Source organism: Stenella coeruleoalba (assembly GCF_951394435.1).
Source record: "Stenella coeruleoalba genome assembly, chromosome: 2".
In the NCBI taxonomy this organism is placed as follows: Eukaryota; Metazoa; Chordata; class Mammalia; order Artiodactyla; family Delphinidae; genus Stenella; species Stenella coeruleoalba.
This window is the reverse complement of record NC_137147.1, coordinates 35,827,374-35,849,927: the sequence shown is the minus strand read 5'-3', so window position 1 is coordinate 35,849,927 and position 22,554 is coordinate 35,827,374. Positions and strand designations below refer to the sequence as shown.

Here is a 22,554-nt window from a genome sequence, read left to right as displayed (position 1 = left end):
AGGGCTTTATCCTTGAGAAGTGCAAAGATGAAAGACACAGTTTTTGCCCTCAGGGAGCACACAGAAAATTGAGTAGAAAATGATATATAAACAAATAACGATATCCCATTGTGATAAATGCTAAGGTAAGGTCCCACCAGGGGTGCCCGGAGAAGGGGAAACTAGCTCAGCCTGGAGGGGCTGATCTACTAAGCTCTCTGAGTTTCCATCCCTCAACTGTGAAATAGAGAGGTTTTATGTGTTTGTGAGGGGAGCTAATACGTTATTCATTCATTTAGTGCTGGACACTGAGAGGAATGCAAAGCTGTATAAGACTCAGCTCCCACACGAAGCCCCATCAGTGACTTGCACCTGTCTCTGTGAGAGGGGAAGAAAACCAGCATGGCCCTCAAGCCCTTGCTCAGGATACTTGTGAGGAGGAGCTCTTGCCTCTCGCTGCTCCTGCCTCAGTTTCCTACACATTATGTGATTTCTTGACTATCCATATGTTTCTGGTGTCCTGTCTCTGTAAATATGCTAAACTGAGAGAGGTGAGGTTTACTGGATTGGCAGAAGCAGAGCTGCTTGACAAAGGGAGTCAAAACTCAGCTGGCGCGAGACCCAGAACAAGGAGGACGGGAGAGAGTAGAAGGGAGGGAACCGGAAAAGCTAGAAGCAAATTAGACCAGCTCCCAGGAGAATCCAAGGCCTGGCCTGTGCCTTGGTGGCTCCAGAAGTTCAGGACAGATTGGCTTTTCATGAGGATGAAGAAAAGCCAGCAGAACTGTTTCTTATTGGCAGCCAGATTATTTTAGCAAAAGTTCTGCCTTCTAAGGAGGTAAAAATCAAGATGTAATTAGGAAGTGAACACAGACTTCTTGAATAACTCGGGAGATGATACCGCTGCTTGCAAAGGCGTATGCTTTTCTTCAAAGGCAAGTCTAAAACGGCATTTCTCATTCATGAATGCCCCTGTCATTCATTCATTAAGTGCTAGGCACTGAGAGGGATGCAACGTTGTACAAGACTCAGCTCCTGCCTTCAGCTTTATTCTAGTGAACGTTTATTGAGCACCTACTATGTGCCAGGCACTGGACCCCATCCTAGAATCAAGAATAAATAAGAGCACAATTTCTTACCTCAAGGAGCTTATAGTCTAGTGGATTTGCTAATAAAATGTCTTCCCACTTAGAATATTCTAAACACTGACTTGAACAGATAGTATATATTTTTCTCTCCTGTGATTCTGTCAGTTCTTTGGCCCTTGTTGGGAGAATAAATCTTCTGGATTTATTCTAAAAGCTCACCAGTTCGGCTCTGAGCTCGCAGTTATTTGTGACTGAGAGAGAAAAAAAATGGTCTGTTCCCTATCTCTCTCCACAGGTTTAACAATGCACCCGGCTGCATCAGGAACATCCAGTTTGTTCTCCAGATGAGGTGTTACACACTCTGAGTCATTTTTCTGGCTTTTGAAAAAGCTCAGTTCAACCCTCCAATTTCCTACCTTTCTCTTCCACCTGCCTTGTTTAATAATTAGGCTATTTAATAAAAGCTTTTGATGAAGAGTTGGGGAGGAAGATGGTGATTGTTCCGGTTTACAAGTGCCTGGGGAATAGAGCAGCTACCTCTGCCAGAGTCATCATGTTCTGGGTCATTCCCTGGACATCATGCTGAGTGAAAAGGCCAGAGGCCTTTCCCACTTCAGGGCCCAGACATGGCTAACCGGGGGTCATTCTGTCTCCAAGGGCCCTGCCAAAGAATCAAATTTGGTTCCTGTCTCCAAGACGCCTTGTTGTTCCTGCTCCTGACTTTTCATTGCATGTACTTACTTGGAACTTCTACCAACAGCAGACGAGTTCAAGTACACACTGGGTTTGGAGGGTAGAGAGCAGATCAGACTGGGTGAAGGTAAGGAAAAAACTGCAGGTCAGCTTATAATGAGGCAGAAGAGTCCAGAGGCCTCACTGGAGGAACACATTTCAGTAGGAGGGCACTCAAGGCATGGATTTGAGCACAATAAGTGACAAGTCCCTGCAGAGAGAGGGAGAGAACATCATACTGAGAGGCTACATAGCTTGGGGAGAAAGAGCACTGGTTTTGGAGTGATCGAGATGTCAGTTCAGATTCCAGCTCCACCATTTACTAGCCGTACGATCTTAGGCAAGTCGATTAGCCTTCTCAAGCTTCAGTTTCCTCATCTGTAAAATGGAACTAATAATCTTGTACAGTCATTGTGAGAACTAGGAATAAAATAGATCAAATTACTGGCGTGCAGTAGGCCCTCAGTAAGTGGCGTCTGTAATTATTTATTGAGCGCTTTTAAAATACTAGGTACTAGGTACCTTATATAGTAGGTTGGGGGCATATGTGTAGAAAGTGGTTTGACCAGTAGGACTGACCAATGTATTATCCCAGGAGATTTTCCTTGGGTTGCCAGGCAGTGGGCTAGCTCCCTCTTTCTCCAACAGGGGGACCAGCTGTACCCAATCTCAACTTCCTGTGGGACCCGGAGACCTCAAGCTGGGCATTTCAAGCACTTCCCTAAGCAGTGGGCCCCTAAGCTCATACTGCTTAGTGTCTGAACCCCAAGATATTTACCCCCTCAGCACAGCCCCTCTCAAGCTGACCTATGAAAAGGAAGAGCAACAAGTGATTCCTCCTTAGGAGCGCTGCTCCAGAGCACATCCAGCCACACCCCACCCGACCCTGCCTCTCTGCAGGATCCAGAGAGAACAGAGGATGTGCGTACCTGCCCCTTTTATGAGTGTCACCTGCACCAGTGATGCTACTAGTACTGAGTCCTTTGCCAGAGCAGAAAGCCAGTCTCTACTCAGAAACAGCAACTCTAAATGCTGTATGAAAATATCATGCTATGATACAATTATTTCACATGGTCCTATTGGGGTGCAGAGGAGAGACATCTAATTGCCTTTTGGAGAATGTGCTGCTTGAGCTAACTTTGAAAGAAGAGTTGGCTGGGCAGATGTGGGGAGGGACATTCCATTCAAAGGGAATAGCAAAGCGTGGAGGTGAGAGAGGAAGTCTAAGGAGTTCTGCCTGCTCAGTTACAGGAGTAGCGATGTGACACATGATGCTGGGAAGGTAGACACGTCTTTGAGGCTTGTGCTGAGAAACTGGAATTTATTTTGGAGGTAATGGAGAGTCACAAAAGTACTTGAGGCAGATGTGCAGTTTAGAAAGTTCATCTTGCAAGCTCTGTGAAGCGTGATTTTGGAGGAGCAGGACTAGAGGCAGTTGCAACAACCCAGGGGAGAGCTGATGATTGCACAAACCAGGGTGGAGCAATGGGAATAGAGCAGAGAGGATTGAGAGAGAGGATTATAGTCATAACATGTTAGGATTAAAAGAGAATTTAGGAGTCATTAGTTCTTTCTTTCACAGCTGAGGAAATTGAGGACTAAAGAGATTGTATAACTTCTTGCAAATTGAATCTCCTTGCACCCAAACCTCCTTTTTCTAGGGAATTTCCCAGATGGCTAGGAAGACCTGTCATGTTTTTCAGGGTCCGCTTCCCTAGGTATGGTATTCTTGGTCTTTGGAAGTGTAAGGGTGGGATAGGTGGCTGACTTCTAATGAAGATTACATTAGAAAAGGGAAGGGAGCAGACTGTGGCAGTCTCTTTCCTTCTCCTGAGTGTCTCGCAAAGCTTCCTTCATTTTTGAAGGATGTGGGGTTTATTTGCAGAACTGCAACCTCTTGTGTTGGTTTGTTTGTAGAAGGATTGACAGTGTTACTTCCTGGCAAACAAAACACACCCAATTTGTTCACAGTTGTGACGAATGCATGGGAGTAACCCAACAATGTACACAAAGAAGCAGAAATTCTATCTGATGCAGTGAATGTGGGATATCAGCAAAATCTGATTGGTCGCCTGGTGTGCTCTGACAACCAAGCTTTCAGCATCCTTTCTAGAGAGTGTCACTTGAGATGTGTATATGAAATAGTCCTGTGATATAGGTATTATTGGGCACATTTAACACAGAGGGAAACTGAAGCCCAGAGAGCCTAAGATCATGCCTGTGGACACAAGTAAGTAAGGAGCAGAGCTGGGGTTCAAACTCACAAGTGCTCGATTCGTATTCCCTATTTTTCCCACTCCATCTGTTTACCTTCCTGGAAGTTGGTGCAGGACTTGCCATCGTTTTCTCTTTTAACCCTAATGTGTGCACATCTACGGCTGTATGATTGGTTGATCAGAGAGAGGGTATGTACAGCCTTGTATTTTTGATCCTCTGACTTAAGCATGGACTGAACCACCCATGGATGAGTTTGAGTTGTTCTCAGAAACAGATGTCCTTCAACAACACAGCTGTCATGCTAGCCCTCTGCAACATGGGGTTTGCATAGGGCCAAGGGGACAAAACTACTGGAGTGGGGTCCTGGCCTTATCAGAGTCCTCCCTTTTAAGGCCAATTTTCCAAATATAGTACAATCTACACGTTTAACAACAACCACTTCTCTTCCCTTAAGTGAGGGTGGGAAAAAGAAATGCTAACACCAATTAGCTTTTTTCTTAAACATACCTTGTTATAATGTTCTTTAATTATAAAATATCATATATTATAAATATTATAAATATATTGGTTTGGCCAAAAAATTCATTCGGCTTTTTTCTATAAGCTGTTATGGAAAAATATCTATAAAATTAACAACGTAAAATAATAATATTCATTGTAAAATTGTATATATAAACATTTGAATATATACTCATATACATGTATCTATATATTTGCATATGTGAGTATAGATACAATGAATAAAGCTATCTGTGTATGTACATATATAGGCATAACCATATTTCTTTTGCACGAATGCGCTCGCGATGTACAAACTATCCTGCAATTTTCTTTTTTTCAGTTATCAAATAAACTGAATTTCTTTGTAAGATCATACTGATGGGTTTCTCTGACCCAGTGGTTGTGGGGAACGTCAGTACCCCCACTGTTTCCTGATTGCTCCTGACACCTGCTCATCTTGATAAGGCCTGTATGTAACCGGATCGAATAATATCATGTATCTGAGAGCTCTCTACAAATGTAGGGTGCTGTACTGATATTAGTTATCAAAATACCATATGTAATGTGAAGATACATTTATATAGGAATGGATTGGATGCTTCTCATAGCGTTCTTGTGCCATAGCTAGGGGAGAACGTTTGCACTTTGGACCGGGAGAAGAGCAGACACTGAGGTTGATAATGTAGTTGGTCCTGCCTGCTGTCAAGTGCTCACCGTGGAAGGAGTTGTTAGCCCCCTCTGGGCCTTGCTTCTGGTCACCTTTGTCCCCCGAACCACCTGGGTGATTGATCTGAGGAAGTTTCCTAATCACATCTATTTCACCAAATAAGGCGACAGCCACAATGGGAGCAGAGATTTCTTCCAGCCTCTCCTGGGAGCCCAGAATCTAAGGACGGTTGACTTGGTGGAGAACAAGGGGCACCTTTTAGCTCTTTAAAACACCCCTCAAAAAACTCCAAATCCCTTTTTGGTTCAGTTTAACGTTTCACTTCTCCTGCTTCCAGCTGACAGTTGGAGAAAAACCAAATTGGTGGTTGGCTGGTTGGGTTTTTTTTTAACCTAATGACAAGCCTGGCTTAGAACTGCTCAACCATTCTTCAGCTCCCAATACTGTAGGTCTATAGATAAACAGTCATGTATATAATCATAATCTACTTTTGTTTACTTCTCCCCAGATGGAAGTCCATTAATTTCCCAATCTATTTTACAGAATGACTTGCCTGTTTCCAGCATTGGGAAGATATATTAATTCTTAGTTCTGAAATGTTTAAGTTAGAAAATAATAGGAAATAGAAGAAATAGAAGGACTGAGATGACTCATTTATCTCAGATGTTCACCCTAAACTACTTCAGAAATGCCAGCAATGAATTAAAACCAGAATTCCAGAGGAATGACCTAAATCCTACTTCACCAGAGACACTCTTCAAGCTCCTTAGCAAAAGTTGCAGTTTATCTCTAGAATGGAGGAGGCTGATGATGGCTTGAGTCAAGTAGCATGAACTTAGCTCCAACTGGTCTAGGGATAACGAATCAGTATTGTCTCTCTATGGGCAGAGACCTCATTAGAAGATGACAAAGGGAAGGCACAGTCAAGTATAAGACACTGATTTCCTGTGATATGTTAGTGCCGAGAAGGAGAGCTGGCTTGGATAAAGAGAAAGATCTTTTCTTGCTCACTGAATTGTAAACCAAATCTGCTCCTCTGCTTGTTTTGCGGTGCTCCTCCTACTTTAATTTTTCCCTAAGCACAAATGAAATGGCCCTACAGAGATCCATCAATAGCTGCCCCATCTTGTGTTTGATCATGGGGTCCTCCCCACAGGCGTCCGAGTTTTCTAGAAGGTGATCTGAAGTCTGGGGATCCCACCATGCAATGGATATAAAGACTAGGGTTGTGGTTGAGTCAAAAATCAGGGAAAAGATAAAATTCAGGTCAAGGGACAGAAAACTTCTTCGTTGAAAGATTAATAAAACTTCATATTTAACTAGCAACTGCAGGGAAGAAACTAATCTTACAACGTAATAGATGTTGTTGATAATGTTAATTACCTCCTTGGAAGCCACCAAGAAGTGGCTTTCAATTTTATGCATTTATTGTCCAAGTTGTAAATTTGGTCTTGGAATGAACAGGTAGTAAAAGACTTGGGAAGCTTAATAAGGGAGGTTATTTACTTTGTGTATAAGTGAAGAGAAGGTTTTGAGTGAATAAAGATTAAGAGACACAGAGAGAGAGACTGACTAACCCTAACCCTGGGCTGGTACCTTAGGTGAGCCCTCCATAGGGTGTTGGTGAAGGTGGTCTCAGAGGCAGCGCTGGCTCTCAGTCTTGTGTATGCAGACCTCCGTTTTATCAGTCCACTTGGCAGTGAGCAGGCTCTAGTAGGGTTGACAGAAAAAATACAGGGCAGTCAGTTCTGAGTTCGATAGATAACAATGAATATTTTTTTAGTATAAGTATTGCCCCTGCAATATTTGTATATCTATTTGCTAAATCTGGCAACCCAATCTAGGAGGCTTCCATTAATTAACTCACCAGAGACTTATTTATAAGTCAGAATGCCAGTGTGTGGATTTTCAGGGCAGGGTACACCTTTCCACATATTAGAGTCCTTGCGCCTACTATCTGTACCACTGTACAGATAGTTTGTTTGGAAAACCAAGTTTGCCATGGTTGGTGAATCCCACCTTGTAGTAAAGTGGTAAAGCAGGCTCATGGGCTGTGCATCCAGGCTGCAGTAGAACATGGGAACCCTGGGTGTTTGACTACAGGGACACCACCCAGAACCTGGAATAGCAATCCAGTCAGACACAGTGTCTCTCTCTCCCCCCAATAGTGTTGCAATAATGTTGGGCTTAAACTCTCCTTTTTCAATATTTATTTATTTTTATTTATAGTTATTTATTTTTTTTGCGGTATGCGGCCCTCTCACTGTTGTGGCCTCTCCCGTTGCGGAGCACAGGCTCCGGACGCGCAGGCTCAGCGGCCATGGCTCACGGGCCCAGCCGCTCCGAGGCACGTGGGATCTTCCCGGACTGAGGCATGAGCCCGTGTCCCCTGCATCGGCAGGCAGACTCTCAACCACTGCGCCACCAGGGAAGCCCTTCGCTATTTATTTTTTAAAAATTTTTTACAAGTCACCAAAATCTTACTCCTCATCATAGACATGCTGCCATCTCCAAGATATCTGCTGACTCTGCTGATTAAATCAATTTATATTTTGAGGGAGTCATGCTAGATGTCTTTTGAGGTTTAGGAAACTTGATAGTCTTAACTAGTAGATGTTAATTTTACAAGATAGTTTCAGGTACATACATATGTGTCTTTGATTTTCTAAAACAGAATAGTTTTCCTCTCAGACTCCCCTTCTGTGCGATGCAGAAAAATTAATCTAGGAACTACCAAGGAGATTAATTCACACTCACATTCTCTCCCTTGCTCCACTTTAGGTGGAATCTCAGTGGGATCGGAGTGAGAGAGGGGGGACCATGTAACACCATGTGCTCTGTGTTGGTAGCTCCCAAGATGAGTAGCTGCCGCATCTTGTCTTTGAGCATGGGGTCCTCCCCACTGGGCGTCCAGAGTTATCCTCAAAGGTGGCTGCATGCCCATCTGGTTTGCTTAGCTTGTTCTGCCATCCATGGTTGTTCCTCCATGGTGTGACTCCTTCGGGCCGCTGGCTGTCACTCTCAGCTAACTTCTCAGAGTATGAGTAGGGTTCAGCTCCTCTCCCACACCTCTTTGGGGCCACAGGAAACAAGGCTGTCACTGAGTTCTCTTCCTTTATCACCTGTAAAGCCATCTCTTCCCTGTTGACCCCATATCAATGTGGCATAAGCACATCTGTGGAGTCAGCTGCCCTCCCTAGATAGGAAGTAGACACAAGCCTCCTCCATTCTCAGTTTCCTCAAAGCTCATCTGGTGTTCTACCCCCAACCACATTTCCCTCCCTTCTGAGGTGATTCACCCTGGGAAGATGACAGGGGGCTGGGGCCTCTCTTGGAGACCACGCATCCCTACTGTCCAGGTAACCCTACTGGACTGCCTGAGGGCCGGTTATGTTGGACGGTTCTTTTGGATCAGTCCTATTTGTCTACTGGTTAGGCTCAAATAGTTGTTGAAAGCTCAGAAAGTCCTTTCTCCCAAGTCTAGGTCTTGTGTTCAGTACTCTAATTTGAATATCAAAAGCTAAGCACTGACTTTCTTGCCATTCCAGCTGTAGCAGCATCACTTTTCCCTAGCACAGGGCATGCCTTGGATGACACAGTGGGAGAGGACAGTGAAGTGTGCAGTGTTGATGGGTGCAAGGAAGACCTAGTTAATGTCTCAGAATGTCCTTCTGCTGCACTGGCAGGGGACCTGTCACTGCACTCTGTGCCTTAGACCCACATAATCCTCAGAACAACCCCCCAAACTATTATCATTCTCATTTCCAGATGAAGAAGGGAAAGGTCGAGGAGAGGATAGGTAACTTGTTCAAAGATTCCAGTTATAAGTGATGGGGAAAGAATTGAACTTAGGGTAATCTAATTTCAAAGCCTTCATTTAAAATCCTAACTATGGTCTCTTTACCTTGGTGAACCACTGACGCTCCAGGAGTTTGTTAAAAACAATTTTGATAAAGACCCAGTGCAGGAGATCCTGATCCAATTGATCTGCGATGGGGCCTGGTCGTCGTATTTTGAACTGTCTCTGTAGGTAATTCAGACGCACACCAAAGTTTGAGAGCTGGCTCTGTCACTTGTTAGCTGTGTGATTTGGGACAAATTACTTCACCTCCCAGGGCCTCAGTTTCCTCATTTGTTAAATTGGGGATGGTGATACCCCCTACCTTCGTGTTACTGTGGGAATTAAATGAGTTTAAAATGAAAGCACTGGGAAGACTGCATGGCACGTAGTAAGTGCTTGATAAGCATTAAAGACGATTACTTTCTCTGCCTCTTGGCAGCAACTTACTTAACAAAACATCTTTCAGGAGCTGTTTCCTGGACAGATTACATAAGAGAGTAATTGCCTGCATTTGCATAGATTTTTAATAGTTTGTGTCTCAGAAAGTGATTTTTTTTTTAGCCTCTTTTTCCAAATCTCGGTTTATGCCAGATTTGGATCCCGTGGTCTCCTGTCGTCCTAACCATCTGGAGGCCATATTTTGAAGGTAGGTTGAAATTAAGCCACGGATGTAATGACGATGGCAGGTCAAAGAGAAATAGGTCTATGAATCTTGACCTTGGTTGTAACTTAGAAATACAGAGAGAGCTTTAGACAACACCCAAGTCATATCCCAGATCAGTTAATATCAGAATCTTGGGGAATAGGGCCCAGCCATCAGTATATTTTAATCTCCAGGTGATCCAATGTGTGGCCATTGGGCCCCACCCTAGCTCTACTAAGTAGAAACTCTGGTGGTGGGACCCAGTAATCTGTGTTCTAATAAGCCTTCTGCAAACCTCAGGACCTTTGATGTGAACCATTTCATTATCCTCCGCATGTCCAGGTCTCTGTTTCTGCTTCTCTGTCCAGTAGGGACAAAAAGCAAGAGAGAAGATGTATTAACTCAGTTCCCTTAAGAAGGTGCAAGCGGGTCAGTACTGCCCTAGCCAGGCCTGCCCTAGTATGGGGCAATGAGGGTCCTTCAGCCTAAATGCCTGTATCTCAAGGGGAAGATGATCCAATTAAGAGAGGCCCCACTTTCTCAGAATGGAGACCATGTCAATATTTGCCTAAAATACCCCTTTTTTCCAATCCTAACTCTGCCCTGGAAGCTTCACGGAGACCAATAACACGTAAACAAGTTCCACACCAACCCATCTGCTTCTCATTTCCTGCGGAATGCTAAAATGAGTCTTTTAAGGTTGCTTACGATATGTCCCTCTCCTCCTGCCCTGCCCCTGGGGCGCTAGCTCTGCGTCCTCAGACCACCTCAGGCCCTGCCTCCTCCTCCACCCGGGTCCTGTCTGCGCAGACTTGGCTTCACACAACGCTCACAGTTATTCCTGGCATTTGCTTTTTTGGCTTAGGGCACAGCCAATGATATCGTTTTCTTCTTCTGTTTAAAGCACTGTCTTCAGTCTCCTCCTTTGTCCCTTTCTCCTCTGGCAAGTGTAATGCTATTGACAATTGAAAGTGGCCTGGTTCCCTGGAGCCTGGTAAATGGCCCTGCTGCTAGAATTAGGGTGAGAACCGTGGGCAGAAGTGAGAGCTGGGCTAACAGGACCTGCTCTCCCGGGGCTCCAATGCCCCTCTTGGGACCTCCCCAGCGTACTTGGGAGGTTGGAGTACCGGGGGGGCACGGGGGGTTGGGGGTGGGACCTGGAGTAAGTCTGAATTTCCTTCCTAAATTTGAGCAGTGACTCCATGTGACCTTAAACCACTTGTGGCTTTGCTCTCTTCTGTTTAGCTTCTCTTAAGTAGACCTTTGCCGGAGTGAGGCCCTATTCAGTTGCATACCTTATTTTACTGCACTTTGCTTTATTTCACTTCCAAGATATTGCTTTTTTTTTTTTTTTTTTTTACAAATTGAAGGTTTGTGGCAACCCCATATCCAGCAGGTCTATCGGTGCCATTTTCCCAACAGCACTTGCTCACTTCGTGTTTCTGTGTCACATTATGGTAATTCTCACAATATTTCAACATTTTCATTATTATTATAGTTGTTTTGGTGATCTGTGATCTTTGATGTTACTATTGTAATGGTTTTGTGGTGCTATGAACTGTGCCCATGTAAGATGGTGAACTTAATCAATAAATGTTGTGTGTGTTCTGACTTCTCCACCAACCAGACATTCCCCATCTCTCTCCGTCTCCTCGGGCTTCCCTATTCCCTGAGACACAACAGTATTGAAATTGGGCCAGTCAATAACCCTACAATGGCATCTAAGTGTTCAGGTGAAAGGAGGAGTCCTACGTCTCTCAATTTAAATCAAAGCTGGAAATGATTAAGCTTAGTGAGGAAGGCATGTTGAAAGCCGAGATAGGCTGAAAGCTAGCCCTCTTGCGCCCAACAGTCAGCTGAGGTGTGAGTGCAAAGGAAAAGTTCTTGCAGGAAATGAAAAGTGCTACTCCAGTAAACACATGAATGATAAGAAAGCAAAACAGCCTTATTCCTGATATGGAGAAGGTTTTAGTGGTCTGGATAGAAGATCAGACCAGCCACAACATTCCCTTAAGCCAAAGCCTAATCCAGAGCAAGGCCCTAACTCTCTTCAATTCTAGGAAGGCTGAGAAAAGGAAGCTGCAGAAGAAAAGTGTGAAGCTAGCAGAGGTTGGTTCATGAGGTTTAAGGAAAGAAGCCGTCACCATAACATAAAAGTACAAAGTGAAGCAGTACGTGCTGTTGTAGAAGCTGCAGCAAATTATCCAGGAGATCTAGCTCAGATCATTAATAAATGTGGCTACACTAAACACAGATTTTCAGTGTAGACAAGACAGCCTTGTCCTGGAAGAAGATGCCACCTAGGACTTTGTAGCTGAAGAGGAGAAGTCAATGCCTGGCTTCAAAGCTTCAAAGGACAGGCTGACGCTCTTGTGAGGGGCTAATGCAGCTGGTGACTTTCAGCTGAGGCCAGTTCTCATTTAACATTCCAAAAATCTTAGGGCCCTTAAGAATTATGCTAAATCTACTCTGCCTGTGCTCTGTAAGAACAAAAAAGCCTGGATGACGGCATGTCTGTTTGTAACATGGTTTACTGGATATTTTAAGCCCACTGTTGAGATCTATTGCTTAGAGAAAAGATTCTTTTCAAAACATTACCACTTATTGACAATATACCTGGTCACCCAAGAGCTCTGATGGAGACGTACAATGAGACGAACGTTGTTTTCATGCCTCCTAACACAACATCCATTGTGCAGCCCATGGATCAAGGAGTCATTTTGATTTTCAAGTCTTATTATTTAAGAAATAAATTTCATAAGGCTATAGCTGCCATAGACAGTGATTCCTCTGATGGATCTGGGCAAAGTAAATTGAAAACCTACCGTAAATGATTCACCTTTCTAGAGGCCATTAACAAGATTCATGATTCATGGGAAGAGGTCAAAATACCAACATTATCAGGAGTTTGGAAGAAATTGATTCCAACCCTCATGGATGCCTTTGAGCAGTTCAGGACTTCAGTGGAGGAAGTCCCTGCAGATGTGGTGGAAATAGCAAGAGAACTAGAATTAGAAGTGGAGCCTGAAGATGTGACTTGAATTGCTACTATATCTCATGATAAAACTTGAACACATGAGTTGCTTCTTATTGATGAGAAAAGAAAGTGGTTTCTTGAGATGGAATCTACTCCTGGTGAAGATGCTGTGAAGATTGTAGAAATGATAACAAAGGATTTAGAATATTACATAAACTTAGCTCATAAAGCAGAGGCAGGTTTTGAGAGGATTGACTAATTTTGAAAGAAGTTCTACTGTTGGTTCAATGCTACCAAGCAGCATTGCATGCTACACAGAAATTGCTCATTAAAGAAAGAGCCAATCTATGTGGCAGACTTCATTGTTGTCTTATTTTAGGAAATAGCCACATCCACCCCAAGCTTCAGCGACCACCACTCTGATCAGTCAGTGGCCATCAACATCGAGTCAAGATCCTTCACCAGCAAAACGATTACAACTCACTGAAGGTTCAGATGATGGTTAGTATTTTTTAGCAATAAAGTGTTTTTTAATTAAAGTATGTACATTGATTTTTTAGATATAATGCTATTGCACACTTATTAGACTGCAGTATGGTGTAAATATAACTTTTATATGTACTGGGAAACCAAAATATTTGTGTCTTGCTTTATTGCAGTGGTCTGGAACTGAACCCACAATATCTCTAACATATACCTGTACTGTTAGAATGTGAACAAACTTGGAAAGACCAGTTCCAGGGGACACTGTGGAGGAGGAAATGTGTTCCTGTATTTTCCTTTCAGTTTCAGAGAGATGCTTCTCTCCTCTTCCTCAAGGACTTAATCTGGACCCTATTCTAAGGGCAAACCCCAAGCCCTCTCTTAAATGTGCTGTCCTATCCCGTACTTCATCTTCTCATCATCCTGCCAAGACCAGGTTAGAAAAATGATAACTCTCATTATCCTAATATATTTTTTCTCCAAATCTGTCAACAGCATAAACTTTGGAATGCCCTCTTTATACCAGACATTGTGCTTTAAGACTCAGCTCTGGCCCTTAAGAAGCTTGAAGAGACAAGACATGCACATGCAAAGGTAATAGCTTTGGACCATGTCAAGTGAATCAAACAGATAACAAAGCTTAAAGGATTATGCAATTATTCAATAAATACATATTGAGTGCTTGTTATATGCTATGTTACATGCTAAACCAGTGAAAAAACAGATAAAACCCCTGGCTTCATGGATCTTAGATTCTAATGAGACAAGACAGTGTTAACAAATAAATATATAATACATCAACTTGTGACAAGTGCTCTGAGGGAAAATGAAGTAGAGTAAGGTGAATTTTTTTAGATAGGAGGTCAGAGAATGCCTCCCAGATAAGGTGCCATTTGAGTCAAAACTTGAAGAAAGAGGGAGAGCAAGACATCAGAATATCTGGAAGAATTTCCCAAGCAAGCTGAATAGCAAGTGCAAAGGCCCTGAGGCGGGAGTGTGCTTGGTGGGTTCTAAGAAGGACAAGTAGGCCAGTGTGGCTGGAGGGCAGTGAGTGAGAGGGGATGGGCAAGATATAAGGTTAGAGAAGGGACAAGTGTAGATCACCAATGTTCTGGAGGCTGTGGGAAGAATTTTGGATTTTATTCTGAAGCCATTAGAGAGTTTTGAGAGTTTTGAGCAGAGCAGTGACGTGATCTGAGTTATACATTGAAAGGATCATTCTGTGTGAGGGTAGATTTAGGGGTGCAAGAGGAGAAGCCTGAGGCCAGTCAGGAGGCTACTATAATAATCCAGGGGTGAAATGATGATGGCTTGGACCGAAGTGATAGGACTGAGGTTGGTGATATGAGGTTTAATTCTGCATATATTTTGAAGGTAGACAAAATAGCTAAGGTATGGGGTTATAAACAGAGAAATTAGGAATGACACCAAAATTTTTTACCTGAAATGAAGGTTTTACATTCATAGGAGAGAGTGGCTGCTTCTGGCTCAGCTAATCAGAGTAGGATTAATGAAAGACCTAAGATTTGAGTTGCACTTGAAAAAACTAGTAGGGTTTTGTGGCTTGTGGAAATTCTCAGTGGCTTATTCTGAGACATTTTTTCTTCCTAGACCCCATCACACCACCCCAAACCCACTCCTTTGTTAAATTTTAGTACCTCTACTACAGGAGACAAGGGACTCACCCAGCCCAAGAGAGGCAGATCTTGATTCTTTAAGCCAATCATGGAAATTCCTTGCTCTTGCCAGTAACTGGTTTAGAAATGGGCTGGTTTAGGAATGGGCATGCCCTACAATTCTGGGCAATGGAATGTAAAAGGGAACTCTGAAGAAGGGACTTCTGGGAAACTTTCTGAGTCTGAGATGCCCTGGATTTGAGATGCTGTCGTGTAAGGACATGGTACTCAAGCTGCCATTGTCATCTTGCAAACATAAAGGGGGAAGATGAGGTCAACAGCCACATTTTGAGGGTGGCAGAGGAAAAAGGTTGGAAAAAGCATGGTTCTTTGAGGACATCGTTGAGTCACTGAGTTACCCAACCTTGGAATTGTGCCACTTCTGGACTTCTTATTATGTGAGATTAAAAAAACAAAAAACAAAAAATACCCTCCTTATCATCAAATGCTTTTTAAAAAATATTTATTTATTTTATTTATTTATTTTTTGGCTGCATTGGGTCTTAGTTGCGGCACGTGGGATCTTCATTGAGGCATGCGGGATCTTTTATTTTCGTTGTGGCGCAGGCTTCTCTCTAGCTGTGGTGTGTGGGCTCCAGGGCGCATAGGCTGTGTAGTTTGCAGCATGCTAGCTCAGTAGTTGTGACGCATGGGCTTAGTTGCCCCACGGCATGTGGGATCTTAGTTCCCTGACCAGGGATTGAACCCACGTCCCCTGCAGTGGAAGGTGGATTCTTTACCACTGGACCACCGGGGAAGTCCCTCATCAAACGCTTTTGAGTTGGATAGTTTTTGCTTGAAGTGGAAAGTAAGTCATTTTAGATGAGGAATAAAGACCTTAGGTAGGAAGACATAGCAAAATCAAAGATACTTTGAGGCAAGATTTCCTTTGAGACAAGAGAAATCAATGCACATTTGGGAAAGAGTAGGTGGAGTAATTTGGCATTCATTCATAGGCTTGTTCAACAAATATTTGTGGAGCCCCTACTATGCGCCAGATGCTGTTCTAAGATGGGGGATGCTGCAGTGAACAGGATAGACAGGATCCCTCTTCTCATGGAGTTTATTACCTTGTGAAGGAAAGACAGGTGGTAACAAAGGAAACACAATAAGAATACTTTCAGGAAGTTGTAAGTATGATAAAGGAAATAAAATACACTGATGTGCTAGAAAGGGACTAGAGAGGCTTCCTGAGGTTGGGAATTGTACATTCAGGAGACTTAAAGAGGGAAAGGAGTCAGTCAGGTTGACAAAGTGAAATGAGGCTGGTGTGGCTGTAGCCTAGGGAGAGAAAGGAGAAGGAAGAGGCCAGAGACGGAAGCAAGGCCATGTCCTTTGGTTTTGGGGCCAAGGTAGGCATGCAGATTTTATTCTAAGTCACAAGGGAAGTAGCTGGAGGATGTTTAGCAGGGGCGTGATATGACCTTTTTATCTTTGTAGATCTTTCTGGTGACATCATGGATGGACCCAAGTGGAGGGATGTGGGAGACAGAGGGATATAAGTCTGGGAAAGCAGTCACTGCCAGGTGGCTTCCTTCCATTTCAACAACCCAACCCAGCATTGTGGCTCAATGGAGAATTTCAGGCATGGGAGCAAGGGCATTGGGGGAAAAATTATGGCAGAGGCCCTTTCCTCTGCCGGGTCATACATTTATCCTTCCTCTTCCTTTTTCTAGAAAACAAGTCAGCCTTGCCACAGCACTAGCTACAGAGAACCATGTTGATTAGAAATAGAGCTGATTACCTAAGATGCTGGTCACTATGTTACAGAAATACTAGGACAGTGCTGTCTAAAAGAAATAGCATGTGAGCCACATAGGTAGTTTAGCATTGTCTCTTAGCCGTATTAAAAAAGTAAAAGAAAGTAAAGATAAGAAATTAATTTTAATAGTATATTTTATTTAAGCCAATATCCAAACATTATCATTTCAATATATAATCAATATAAAAATTATTAGTGATCTATTTTTCTCTTTTTTTTCCTTCCCCCTAAGTCTGAAATTTGGTGTATATTTTACACTTACAGCACATCTCAGTTTGGACTAGCAACATTTCGAGTGCTCAGTAACCACATGTGGCTAGTGGCTACTGTACTGAAAAGCACAGACATGGGAATATGGCCTGGGAAGGCCCCGTACAGGGAGGCCATGTCAGGATGGAACCCTGGACTTTGGCAATGGTTTCATGATTCTGCTGCTCTGCTCTGAATCCATTCTCTAAAAGAGATGTATTAGGTCAAAGGACATGAACATTTTTAGGACTCTTGATTATTTTCCTAATTGATTACATCTATTTATGATACTACCCACCATGAATACAGGTGCCAATATCATCAACTCCTGATTTAGAAATTTGCATTTTAATTTGGGGGGGGTGGTTAAGTTTAATTTAGTGAAAGAAATACCATGCTTCTTTTAATCTGCTTCTCTTTGATAACTAGTAAAATTGAAATATTTTTACATATTTATTAATATTTGTTCTTTTGTGAATTGTTTTGTTACAAATCTTTGTTCTGTTACCAGCTAAAGTCTTAATGACATTTTTGAGTGGATCAGAATGCTTGCTCAAGTCAGCCTGACGATCACATTTTGTCTCCTTAGATTGGCCTCAGGGGCAGCCAGATTATCAGGCAATGCTTAGGAAGCATGAAATCAGACCAAGGACGGAGCTGATCTCAAGTGTTTCTCAGCTAAGTCAGATCACAGCCCTCTGTGGCTGGAAGTGTATGTGGGAGTCTGCTTAGTAAAGAGATTCCTTTCCCTTAGCTGTGTTTAGGGGGAACTGGTGTGCTTGCTTGGCTGACTAATTCCCTTGTATGTACTGGGTCTTTTTTCAACTTATGTGTAAGTTTCTGTGTTCTGCACTACTGTTGCATTCTTTCCGTGCTCCCCTGAAATTACTCCTGGAGCACCTGGGCTGGAATGCTGGCTCTTCTCAACCTTTCAGTCACAAATTTACAACCTCTAGATTTACCTCTGTATATAACCAGTCATGTTTGTGATGGGGGAAATCTTACCAATTTAATATTGAAATCAACTTTATTTCCAGTTTCTTGGATAACATCTTGTTGTGATCTTTAAGAAGTGACAACAGCTTCTACAAAATCACCATTGAATATGATGTCCAATATTAGGCACTCTTTCTTATGTGAAGAAGACTCATTCTATCGCTATTAAAATTTTTTTTTTTTTTGGCCGTACCACGCAGCATGGGGGATCTTAGTTCCCTGACCAGGAATCAAACCCGTGCCCTGTGTGGTGGAAGCGCACAGTCCTAGCCACTGGACCACCAGGGAATTCCTCTATTAACATTTAAAAATGAATGAATATGGAAAATTAAATACCCTTTTGCATTTGTAAAAATAATTTAAAATTTTCTAGTTTAATATCTTATGATATTCTTCAATTAAGGTATTTTTTATCATTGAGATTGACCCCTCCTTTTGCTAGTGAATCATTTTGAAAAGCTAAAATATACACATGGCATAAAATTCAGAAGGTACAAAAAGCTATATAATGAAAATAGTCATTCCTCCTCTGACTTCTACCCACTTAACTTCCCTCTTGAGGGCAACTGATGTTATCAGTTTCTTGTTTATCATTCCAGACATGGTTTTTGCATTTTCAAATATCCAACACACACACACACACACACACACACACACACACACACAAATAGTAATGCACCATTCTATATTATTCTATCCTGCATATTGCTTTTCTCACTTATCAATATTTATTTGATGTATTTTCATGCCAGTACAAACACAATTGTTTCCTTCTTTTTAATGGCTGCATATAATTCAATATGAATGTAATGTGATTTATTAATTGGTTTCCTACTGCTGGTCAAATGGCTAGTTTTCAGCCAATTTGCATTTACAAACAATGCTGTAACTAGTATCATTGTGCATGTTATTTTGCTCACATGGAAGTGTGTCTATAGGATGAATGCCTAGAAGTAGAGTTGTTGGGTCAAGTGCATTTTTAGTTTTGACAGTTATGGCCAAATTGCCTTCCATAGATTTATACTGTTTATAATCAGCAACAAATGGGTGTGCTGGTTTCCCCTTGGCAATATTGGATATTATCAAGCTTTTTGATCTTTGTCAATAGGGAGATGAAAAATGACATCTCATTGTAGCTTTAAAGTGCATTTCTCTTTAAAAGTGAGGTTGAGTTTTTCATATGTTTAACAGTCACTTTTGTTTCATTTTGAAGCTGAAGTTTGTAGCATAGTATGATCTGGCCTTTGCATCTCAAATCCTGCCTTGCAGAAACCAGAACATGTCTTTTATATCTCCACAGCTTTTGCATCAGTTTAGGTTCATTTTGACTGCAAGTAACATAAAACCCTGACTCAACTGACTTTAACAATAAGGGAAATCGTTTATCTTACATGACATCATGTCCTGGGATAGAGTAGCTTTAGGATTAGTTAGTTCAGCTACTCACCAAGGTCACCGAGGTCCCTGGTCTTTCTATCCTTCTGATTGCCGCCCTCTTCATGGTCACTACATGGCTGCATTACAGTCAGGCATCCCATAGAGACAATGCAGCAACCAGTAGAAGGTGAGGGATGTTTCTTACCATGAGTCTCTTTTTAAGAACAAGGCAACTTTTCCTGAAGTCCCCTTTCAGAAGATATGCCCTTGAATCTCATTAGTCAGATCTGAGTTTTATGCCCATTCCTAAACCAATAACTGGCATGGAGAATGGGACCATCACAACTGGTTCATGTTAGTCAGGAGTTTTCCCTGAATTATATGGAGTAGCAGGGGACAATCCCCTGCCCTCCAAAAGTAATTGGGGCACGACCAACAAGAAACATGTGGATCGGCTGTAGGGGGACAATCGACTATGGCTGCCACAACTCTGCACATGTTATTCTCTTTGCCTGATACAGCACTCCTTTATTTACCCTCCCATCTAACTACTATTCATCTTTCCAGTATAGGCTCGGGTTTGGCTCCCAGGAAACTGACTGTTTCCTCTAGGAAACTGACTTTGTTTCCTCCATTCCCATGCAGCCTGTGCCACCCTCTTCACACTGCATTCTAAAGCTGGCTTCGCCTCCCAGTCTCCCACCACATCCCAGATCCGTGAGGGCAGGGGCTGGGTCTGATTTGTTTCTGTATCTCTGGCCCCTAGGACATTGCACAGTACAGAACAGACACTTAACTCATGCTTGTTGAATGATGTGTCTGCTAGTATTTAGAGTTTCAAGTCTAGATTTACAACAGAAATCAACTTAGAGTTTTGTGTTTGTGAATGATTTGCTTGTTGAAATTTGGAATTAGGATTATCTTTTCCACATACAGCAAACTGGAGAGTTTACAGAACAAATTGTTTAACTTGTGGATTATTGGTTCCTTAAAAGTCCAGAAGTTCAACAAATATTTCCTGAACACATATTATGTGTTGGGCACTGTCCCAGTTGGCTCTTTATACAAGAGTAGTATGAGGGCTTGTCTTTGAATGTGAGTTTATGCTTTAAGGCAGCATTTTTCAAACTGCAGGTCAAGGTCTCTTTCTGGGCAATGAAATCAATTTTGTGGGTTAAAACCATTATTAAAATGAAAAAAAGATTAGAATAAAATATATCCGAGTGCATCCTCTTGGTAAAACTTTTGGTTTATATTTATATTTATGTTTATGTTTATATTTATATGATGTCCTGGGTCAAGATAATAAAATGTGTTTTTTACTATGGATGATGGTCAAAAAAGTTTAAAACCAGAGAGACTGGTTCAAGATGGCGGAGTAGAAGGACATGCGCTCACTCCCTCTTGCAAGAGCACCAGAATCACAACTAACTGCTGAATAATCATCGACAGGTCACTGGAACTCACCAAAAAAGATACCCCACATCCAAAGACAAAGGAGAAGCCACAGTGAGATGGTAGGAGGGGCACAATCACAATAAAATCAAATCCCATAACTGCTGGGTGGGTGACTCACAAATTGGAGAACACATACCACAGAAGTCCACCCACTGGAGTGAAGGTTCTGAGCCACATGTCAGGCTTCCCAACCTGGGGATCCGGCAATGGTAGGAGGAATTCCTAGAGAAACAGACTTTGAAGGCTAGCGGGATTTGATTGCAGGACTTCAACAGGGCTGGGGGAAACAGAGACTCCACTCTTGGAGGGCACATACAAAGTACTGTGCACATGAGGACCCAGGGGAAGGAGCACTGACCCCATAGGAGACTGAACCAGACCTACCTGCTAGTGTTGGAGGGTCTTCTGCAGAGGCGGGGGGTGGCTGTGGCTCACCATGGGGACAAGGACACTGGCAGCAGAAGTTCTGGGAAGTACTCCTTAGCGTAGGCGCTCCCAGATCCGCCATTAGCCCCACCAAAGAGCCTGGTAGCCTCCAGTGTTGGGTCTCCTCAAGGCAAACAACCAACAGGGAGGGAACCCAGCCCCACCCATCAGCAGACAAGCAGATTAAAGATTTACTGAGCTCTGCCCACCAGAGAGCAACACCCAGCTCTACACACCACCAGTCCCTCCTATCAGGAAACTTGCACAAGCCTCTTAGATAGCCTTATCCACCAGAGGGCAGACAGCAGAAGCAAGAAGAACTACAGTCCTGCAGCCTGTGTAACAGAAACCACATTCACAGAAAGATAGACAAGACGAAAAGGCAGAGAGCTATGTCCCAGATGAAGGAACAAGATAAAACCCCAGAAAAACAACTAAATGCAGTGGAGATAGGCAATCTTCCAGAAAAAGAATTAAGAAGAATGATAGTGAAGATGATCCAGGTCCTTGGAAAAAGAATGGAGGCAAAGATCGAGAAGATGCAAGAAATGTTTAACAAAGACAGTAGAAGGAATCAATAGCAGAATAACTGAGACAGAAGAATGGATAAGTGACCTGGAAGACAGAATGGTGGAATTCATGCCGTGGAACAGAATAAAGAAAAAAGAATGGAAAGAAATGAAGACAGCCTAAGAGACCACTGGGACAACATTAAAAACAACAACATTCGCATTATAGGGGTCCCAGAAGGAGAAGAGAGAGAGAAAGGACCCAAGAAAATATTTGAAGAGATTATAGTCAAAAACTTCCCTAACATTGGAAAGGAAAGAGACACCCAAGTCCAGGAAGCGCAGAGAGTCCCAGGCAGGATAAACCCAAGGAGAAACACACCGAGACACATAGTAATCAAATTGACAAAAATTAAAGGCAAGGAAAAATTATTGAAAGCAGCAAGGGGAAAAATGACAAAAAACATACAAGGGAACTCCCAAAAAGTTAACAGCTGATTTCTCAGCAGAAACTCTACAAGCCAGAGGGAGCGACATGATATATTTAAAGTGATGAAAGGGAAGAACCTACAACCAAGATTACTCTATCCGGCAAGGATCTCATTCAGATTCAACAGAGAAATCAAAAGCTTTACGGACAAGCAAAAGCTAAGAGAATTCAGCACCACCAAACCAGCTCTACAACAAATGCTAAAGGAACTTCTCTAAGTGGGAAACACAAGAGAAGAAAAGGACCTACAAAACCAAACCCAAAACAATTAAGAAAATGGTCATAGGAATATACATATCGATAATTACCTTAAACGTGAATGGATTAAATGCTCCAACCAAAAGACACAGCCTCGCTTAATGGATACAAAAACAAGACTCATATATATGCTGTGTACAAGAGACCCACTTCAGACCTAGGGACACATTCAGACTGAAAGTGAGGGGATGGAAAAGGATATTCCATGCAAATGGAAATCAAAAG

At 42.6% G+C, this 22,554-nt stretch overlaps 1 protein-coding gene and 1 long non-coding RNA gene across 4 annotated transcripts in view; one reads left to right on the top strand and one right to left on the bottom strand.

The window, feature by feature from the left end:
• Positions 1-22,554, top strand: part of FUT8 (fucosyltransferase 8) — a 489,197-nt gene that overhangs the window by 104,174 nt on the left and 362,469 nt on the right. Inside the window, exons 1-2 of one of the 3 annotated variants that reach the window (XM_079912159.1) lie at positions 13,097-13,146; positions 13,624-13,722. The exons of the other annotated variants lie outside the window; for them this stretch is intronic. The gene's annotated coding sequence lies outside the window, so the exon portion shown is untranslated. Of the gene's footprint in view, positions 1-13,096; positions 13,147-13,623; positions 13,723-22,554 lie in introns of those variants that run through there. 3 annotated transcript variants of the gene reach the window in all.
• On the bottom strand, positions 1,565-21,157 carry LOC307181590. Its single transcript, XR_013826960.1, has 3 exons — positions 21,031-21,157; positions 6,781-6,894; positions 1,565-2,010 (listed from the first exon to the last, which is right to left on the bottom strand). It is a non-coding gene; the product is annotated as an uncharacterized lncRNA (long non-coding RNA).